This window comes from Capricornis sumatraensis, chromosome 2 (genome assembly GCF_032405125.1).
Source record: "Capricornis sumatraensis isolate serow.1 chromosome 2, serow.2, whole genome shotgun sequence".
Taxonomy (NCBI): Eukaryota; Metazoa; Chordata; class Mammalia; order Artiodactyla; family Bovidae; genus Capricornis; species Capricornis sumatraensis.
In genome coordinates this window covers 186010776-186018697 of record NC_091070.1, presented here as the reverse complement: position 1 = coordinate 186018697, position 7922 = coordinate 186010776, and the positions used below count along the sequence as shown (strand labels likewise).

At 36.9% G+C, this 7922-nt stretch overlaps 1 pseudogene; it reads right to left on the bottom strand.

Annotated features, from left to right (window-relative positions):
* Positions 1-1544: 1544 nt before the first annotated feature.
* On the bottom strand, positions 1545-5336 carry LOC138070201 (large ribosomal subunit protein uL4 pseudogene; annotated as a pseudogene).
* Positions 5337-7922: the final 2586 nt, after the last annotated feature.

Below are 7922 nucleotides of genomic sequence, written 5' to 3'. Positions count from 1 at the left end.
CAACAGCAGCAGCAGCTTTATTTAATATTGAATTTTTGGTTAACAAAGTATATCAAATATGTCATCTTCCTGCTTTCTGTCCTTCATGATTTCTGATGAGATATCAGTTGTTAATGTTGAAGATCTCTTACTCATGATAAGTTGCTTTTCCCTTGCTGACTTCAAGATTCTCTCTTTTTTTGTCTCTTAACAGCTTGACTATGATGTATCTGGGTATGCATCTCTTTTAATTTACTGTGTTTGGAATTAATTGAGCTTCTTGAATGTTCAGAATAATGTTTTTCATCAAATTTGGGACATTTGGGGCCACTTTTTTTCAAAAAAATATTCTTTATGCCATTATTTTCTCCTTTCCTCTGGGACTCTTACTACATGTTTCTTGGTATGCTTGACTGTATCCCAGTCTCTGAAGCTCTGTTAATTATTCTTTATTGATGATTTTTTTTTCTATTACTCATATTGGATAAGCTCTATTGACTTAATTCACTGGTTCTTTGCTCTGCTCACTCAAATCTGCTGTTGGTCTCCATTAATGAATTTTTATTAAAATTTTTTTTAGGTTAGGAATATGTTTTTATTGAAGTATGCTTTTTTCTTTTTATTATATAAATTTATTTGTTTTAATTGGAGGTTAATTACAATATTGTATTGGTTTGATTTACAACATGTTCATTTCTTATGAAAAGCAAAGTAATTCATTTATACATATATACATATTCTTTCCAATTATGGTTTATTATAGGATACCAAATATAGTCCCTTATGCTATACAGTAGGAACTTGATGATCCTTTTTACATATGGTAGTTTGTATCTGCTAACCCCAAACTCCTAATTTATCTCTCCTCCACCCTTTGACAACCATGTTTGTTTTTTTTTCTCTATGTCTGTGAGTCTGTTTTTATTTCATAAATGAGCTCATTTGTGTCATATTTTAGTTTCCACTTGTAAGTGAAACCTTATGGTATTTGTCTTTCTCTTTCTGACTTACTTCACGTTGTATGATAATCTCTAAGTCCATCCATGTTGCTGCAAATGGCTTTATTTAATTTCCTTTTTATGGCTGAGTGGTATTCCATTGTGTATGTATACTCTATCTTCCTTATCCATTCATCTGTCAATGGACCTTTAGGTTGCTTGCATGTCTTGACTGTTGTAAATAGTGCTGCTAGCAACACTGGAGTACATGTATCCTTTCAAATAGAGTTTTCTCTGGATATATACCCTAGAGTAGGATTGCAAAGTCATATGATGACTCTATATTTGGTTTTTTAAAGGAACCTTCATACTGCTCTCCATAGTGGCTTCACCAATTTACATTCCCCCCAGTAGTGTGGGAGGGTTCCCTTTTCTCCACATCCTCTCCAGCATTTGCTACTTGTAGAATTTTTGATGATAGTGTGAGGTGGTGCCTCATTGTATTTTTGATTTGTATTTCTCTAATTAATTTTTAATTTTAATTAATAACATTTCAATTTCAATATTTCTTTCCTTTTTTTGTGTGTGTGTTTCACATTGCCTCTTTGTTCAGGTCTTCATTCAAAATTAGCTGTCCAAAATGATTTGGCATTTATGGAATAAACAAATTTCAGTTTGTGCAGCAGCCTTCTTTTCCTCTGAGGTGGGTTTCTTTTCTGTGGGCTTCTTTTCAGCTGCTGGTTTCTTGGTCCCTGCAGCCTTTTGTCCCACCACAGGCTTCTTCAGCTTCTTATCGCCAACAGCCTTCTTTTTTTTGTTTCCCACCGCAGCCTTCTTACCCTGAATCCCCTTCTCCTCTGATTTGGCTTCTAGTGCTGCTGCTGCCTTATCCATGCGGATTTTGTGGTTCTTGGCCTGTCGAAGAACGGTGTTCCGGCACATGGTCTCTGCGTATGGGTTAAGCTTCAACGTGATTTTCGGGTTTTTCAGTGGATTCTTCTTCAGGACTCTGCGATGAATCTTCTTGCATGGTGCTCGGAGTGCCCTTTGGATTTCTGGGCTTTTCAAGATTCTGCTGAGGTCTGTATTGAGCATCTTGTGCATGGGGAGGTTGTAGTTACTCTTGAGGGAGGCTGCTTTACACCAAGTGCCATACAGCTCATCTAACTTTCAGAAAGCACTTTCAGTCCAAATGCAGAAACGTCCCACATGACCACTAGGAGCAAGTTTCAAAATGTTCAGCTTGCTTACGTTAAGCATAGTAGTTCCAGGGATGTTTCTGAAGGCCTTGATGATCCCATTGTCCTCATTATAGATGACGCAGGGTCCCCTGCACTGGATATGGCGACAGTTTCTCATTTTCCCTTTGCCAGCTCTCGTTCGCTGAGAGGCGTAGACATTTTTGATATCATTCCAGGCCTTAAGTTTCTTCAGAAGCAAAACAGCCTCCTTGGTCTTCTTGTAGCCTTCAACTTTGTCTTCGACCACCAAAGGAAGTTCAGGAGCTTCCTCTATACGATGACCTTTAGACGTGACCAGTGCTGGGAAGGCTGAGGCAGCCAGTGCAGAGCAGATGGCATATCTCTTCTGCGTTGTATTCACTCTGCGGTGCCAACGTTGCCAGGTCTTGGTTGGTGCAAACATGTGGCCCCCGTGACACATATTTCCAAAACCACCCTGGCCAGAATGGTGAGTCCCGCCACCTCGAACCCTGGGAATTAGAGCCACAGCTCTGCCGGTACCCCAAGACTCAGCACTGGTTTGACGACCTGCTAATTCACTGACAGCGTAGGGCTGTTTGTTGTTTTTGTGCAAGTTGATGTGAACAAAGTTAACAGTATCTAGTCAAATGGGAGCCGTGAACACAGCAGGCAAAGTGACATTTTTGCCAGATGACTCCCCCTTTCAGAGTACACTGATATCAGTGGACGAGCACATGGAAGGGAGAGAAGAAGGCCAGGCTCCTCTCAACCTGGTGGCTCCCACAGGAAAAGCCAATTCCAATATTTCTATTGGATTCTTTTTTAAAAATAATTTCTATCTCTTTAATAATAGCCTGTTTGGTTACATATGATTCTCACACCTTATCCTTTAATGCATTAGACATGATTTTCTTTGATTCTTTGAATATATTTAAAATACCTGACTTAACAATCTTTATGTCCAATGTCTGGACTTTTCCAGAGATAATTTCCATTGACTGCATTTTTCCCTTTATACATGGGCCACATATTCCCATTTCTTTGCATGTTTTACACTTTTTTTTTGAAACTGAATATTTTAAGTTGTATAATGTGGCAACTCTGGAAGAGATTTCCTCTTCTTCCTTACTTTTTGCTCTGTTTTCTGTTTTATTGCTGCTGCTGTTTATTTGTTTAGTGACTTTCCTGGTCTAATTCTGTAAACTTAATATGCTTTTTCATGTATGGTTACTGATTTTTCTTTTTGGTTAGATCAATAGTCAGCTAATTATTAAACAGATTTCCTTAATACATGAAATTGACAAGTATCCCAGCCTTGACCTAGGGGCTCTGTATGTGATAGGACATTCCTTTTAAGGATCTGGCAGGAAATTTATAACTCTGTTTTAGGTTTCATGATTTGCTTATACAAAACTTCAAAGTCTATTAGAGGTGATAGATTAGACCTTCTGTGGTCTTTTTTGGGCTTGTAAGCTTCTGAACTCCCAGGAATATATCAGGGCTTTTCAAAGTACTCTTTGGAGATATCCATCAGCATTTTTTTCTATAATTTGTCAGTCTATTGTTAGTCACAATGGGTGCTACCAACACAGACAGCTGAACTGCTAAGCAATTACCACTGATTATTTTTTGACAAACATCCTTGAGCTAGGTCTGTTAATACAGAGTAAGCTCTGAATTAGGTAAAATAAAAAACAAACTCTGAGAGTGCAGCCTTTCAGGAGTTGTCAGAGTAAGCCAAGTAATAATTCCCTGGATATGTCTTTTTAGGAGTTCTCTGACTCTACCATTGGCTCCTCGGTACTACTTTTCACAGCTACTCTTGTTGCAATGCTGTTGGTTTTCAAGACTATTATGGAGCTGAGGAGCTAGGGTTGAAACAGGGAAAGTAAAAGCACCATAAAGCTTGCTGTTCTTACTATAATTCTGTCATTTTCTTGAAATAACACTCATCATATTGTTAATTTCCAGAGTGCTGAAAAACTTACTTTTGATCACTTTTATGAGTGTCATTATTGCTTATTTAAGAACCGTATTTTTGGAGATCTTTATTCACCCATTCTAAAGGTACTGCTTTATTTCACTTCAGTTTGGTTCAGTCACTCAGTTGTGCCCGACTCTTTGCTACCCCATGGAGTGCAGCACACCAGGATATCCTGTCCATCACCAACTCCCAGAGTTTGCTCAAACTCATGTCCATCGTGTCAGTGATGCTTGACTCGACCATCTCATCCAACCATCTCATCCTCTGTCATCCCCTTATCTACCTGTCCTCAATCTTTCCCAGCATCAGGGTCTTTTCAAATGAGTCAGTTTTTCATATCAGGTGGCCAAAGTATTGGAGCTTCAGCTTCAGCATCAGTCCTTCCAATAAATATTCAAGACTGGTATCCTTTAAGATTGACTGGTTTGATCTCTTTGCAGTTTAAGGGACTCTCAAGAGTCTTCTCCAACACCACAGTTCAGAAGCATCAATTCTTCAGTGCTCAACCTTCTTTATGGCCCAATTCTCACATTCATACATGACTACTGGAAAAACCATAGCTTTGACTATTGGAAAAACCATAGCTTTGACTATATGGACCTTTGTTGGCAAAGTAATGTCTCTGCTTTTTAATATGCTGTCTAGATTTGTCATAGCTTTTCTTCCAAGGAGCAAGGGTCTTTTAATTTTACAGTGGCAGTCATCAACTGCAGTGATTTTGGAGCCCAATAAAATAATATCTGTCATTGTTTCCCCATCTATTTGCTATGAAGTGATGGGACCAGATGCCATGATCTTTGTTTTTTGAATGTTGAGTTTTAAGCCAGCTTTTTTCACCCTCCTCTTTCACTTTCATCAAAGGCTCTTCAGTTCCTCTTCATTTTCTGCCAAAAGAGTGATGTCATCTGCATGTCTGAGGTTACTGATATTTCTCCTGGGAATCTTGATTCCAGCTTGTGCTTCATCCAGACTGGCATTTCATGTGAGTACTCTGCATATAAGTCAAATAAGCAGGGTGGCAATATACAGCCTTGACATACTCCTTTCCCAATGTGGAATATATCTTTTTACTGCATTGCTCTGTTGCAAAATCAATTACTAGATGTGTAGGGTCAAGTATCTATTTGGTTTCTCACGATTGAAATATTCTTAAGTTTATACTTGAGTCCAGCTTTCATTATCTTTTGGATCTAAACTGGGTGATTGGTAAAACATGGGGCCTTCTGAAGACATGTTTGGGAGAACAGAAGCTTGACAGCCTTATTTTCTTCAGCACTTTTTTGTCATCTATGAATTTGGTTGATTCTTCTCAAAACGGGTTTTGCTGTGGTCCATTGTTCCTGAATAACTGGCTTGAGAACCAGAGGCAGTTATGGTCTCTAGGATGAAATAACTTTCTCAAATAAAGAAAATCCAGGTAGATCTCTACCTGGATTCTTTCCTTCTCTATCCAGGAGAGTACAAACAAAAGTTAAGATATCAGGCCAATGATAGGGCTTCAGTTATTTCAGGGCCAACTTCACTGTCTCTGGTTTTTGCATCTAATTTGTATTATGTTAATATTCTAAACTCTCTTTAAAATTTTTCTTTCTACAACCATTTATTCAACAGTTACTGTTCAATAGTTATAGACATTTGGGCTTGTTACTCATGATATAAAAATATATTAAATGTAACTCATGGTATAAAAGTATATTAAACATGTTATAGTCCCTCTTTCCAACATGAATTAATATACCCTAGTCCTCTAACTGGCTCTCCCATTATTTTGCCCTGTTGTCCTATAATCTTTCCCTTCTGATCCTCCTTATATTTCCCAGGTTTTATATGGCAGGCTTATATTGAGTATATTTAAGGCCTTTCCCTCATTAGGTATTTCCCCTAGTAGCTCAGATGCTAGAGAATCTGCCTGTAATCAGGAGACTTGAGTTTAATCCCTGGGTCAGGAAGATCCCCTGGAGAAGGGAATGGCAACCGACTCCAGTATTCTTGCCTGGAGAATTCCATGGACAGAGGACCCTGGCAGGCTACAACCAATGGAGTCTTAAAGAGTTGGATACAACCAAGTGACTAACACTTTCACTCTCCCCATTAGATACAGTAATATTCCATATTACTTCTACACTCCCATTTTCTCTACTCCAGAAGTTCAACAGAATGAAGAATGAATGGTCAATTTTATTTTATTTTAGGCTCTCATTTATTGAACATATTCTGGAAACTAGGCTAAGTATTTTATATTGGGTTATTTCATTATATAAGTGTTACATTCATATAATACCTAGCCTTATGCCAGACACTATTATTATTCCATTTTGATATAAGAAGAAGCTAAATTTGAATGTTTGAATTGCTTGTCCAAGATCAGATGGTCAATAAGTAGTTGAGCTAATACTCCAACTCAGTAAGCTTAATTTCAGAGTCTGTGGCATTAGGTATTATAGAATACAATTTCTATGAAAAAATTAAGAAGAACACAGTGGACACTATCAACAGAATGAAAATATTTTGCAAATTACAGATCTGTTAAAAGATTAATATCCAGAATACATAAAGAACTCCCCAAACTCAACAATAAAAACCCAAAAACTTAATTCAAAAAAGAACTTGGATAGAACTGCCTGCTCCATAGTTCCCCATTATCCTGCTTCTTTCCAATCAGTAGGTTATTTATAGTGTGAATTTTTAGAATTGTATCTTCCCCAATTTTTTATTCGGTACTACTTCTAGTGTTTGGGAGCAACTAAGGAGCCAGACTATTCAGCCTGCTGTACCGAAACTTCTGTATCTGCCCTTGGCAACCAATTTTTGATTTGTAATTTAATTTTATTATTCTTATTACCAGCTGCTATTTCTGATGATTTATTTGGCTATTTTAAACAGCTTTTGTTTTGTGGTTATTATTTTTAATCCCTTTAAAAATATAAAATCCAAATTTAAAAATCCCTTTATTCTGAGAGAGAAAATTCCTGATCTAGCTTTATTCTACCTTCTTACCCTTGACATTTCCCTTATTTAGTTTAAATGTTCTTACTGTATTAATAATAAAATTCTATTCCTCAAGGCTACATTCTTAATATGTCTTAGAGGTGTGTATACTGAGTGTATTTTTTTTTAAATTAATTAAGTCTTTGGGTAGGTACTTAACTAGTGAAAAATATTGTGTTTAGATACTTAAGTTCAAGCTCTGGTGTCAGTTAATTTCTCTGAACTTTTTTTTTTCATAAGCAATTAAGGAATACCTGTTATCCACCTCTTGTTTTTTGAATCAAGTGAAATATTAAAAATGAAATTGCTTTGTAGATTCTCTAATGTATATATTAGTGAAATTGTTGTGATGATCATAAGATAATGGTGATGGTAATTATGACGAATTGCTTTTGAGTAATAAGAAGTGAAAAAGCTCAACAGATGTCATCAAATTGTTCCTGGCTTTTCGACACTTTTGGTAACAGTGTAATCCCATGGAGTTCCATGGACAGAAATCTTAAATGTTAGGAAACTTCCTCTGATCTTAGTGACAAGCTCTAATAAAACATAAGACACATATGAGAAAGTCAAGATGCCTGCATTTTCAAAAAGCAAAGCCACAGTTTATTTTCAGTTGAATTACCTTCAGTCATATGCAATTACCAGGTGCATTTAGGCCTTTCATTATGGAGAAAAGAAAACTGCAGCATCACTCCTGTTATTTTTAGTGACAGTGGAACAACTGGATGCAAAGGACAATGTTACTTTTCTCCTAGTTTTTGTTTCTGTGAGTCGACTTTACAGTTGAAAAGAAACACTGCTATCTTTCATCTGGGCTATATTTTCCAA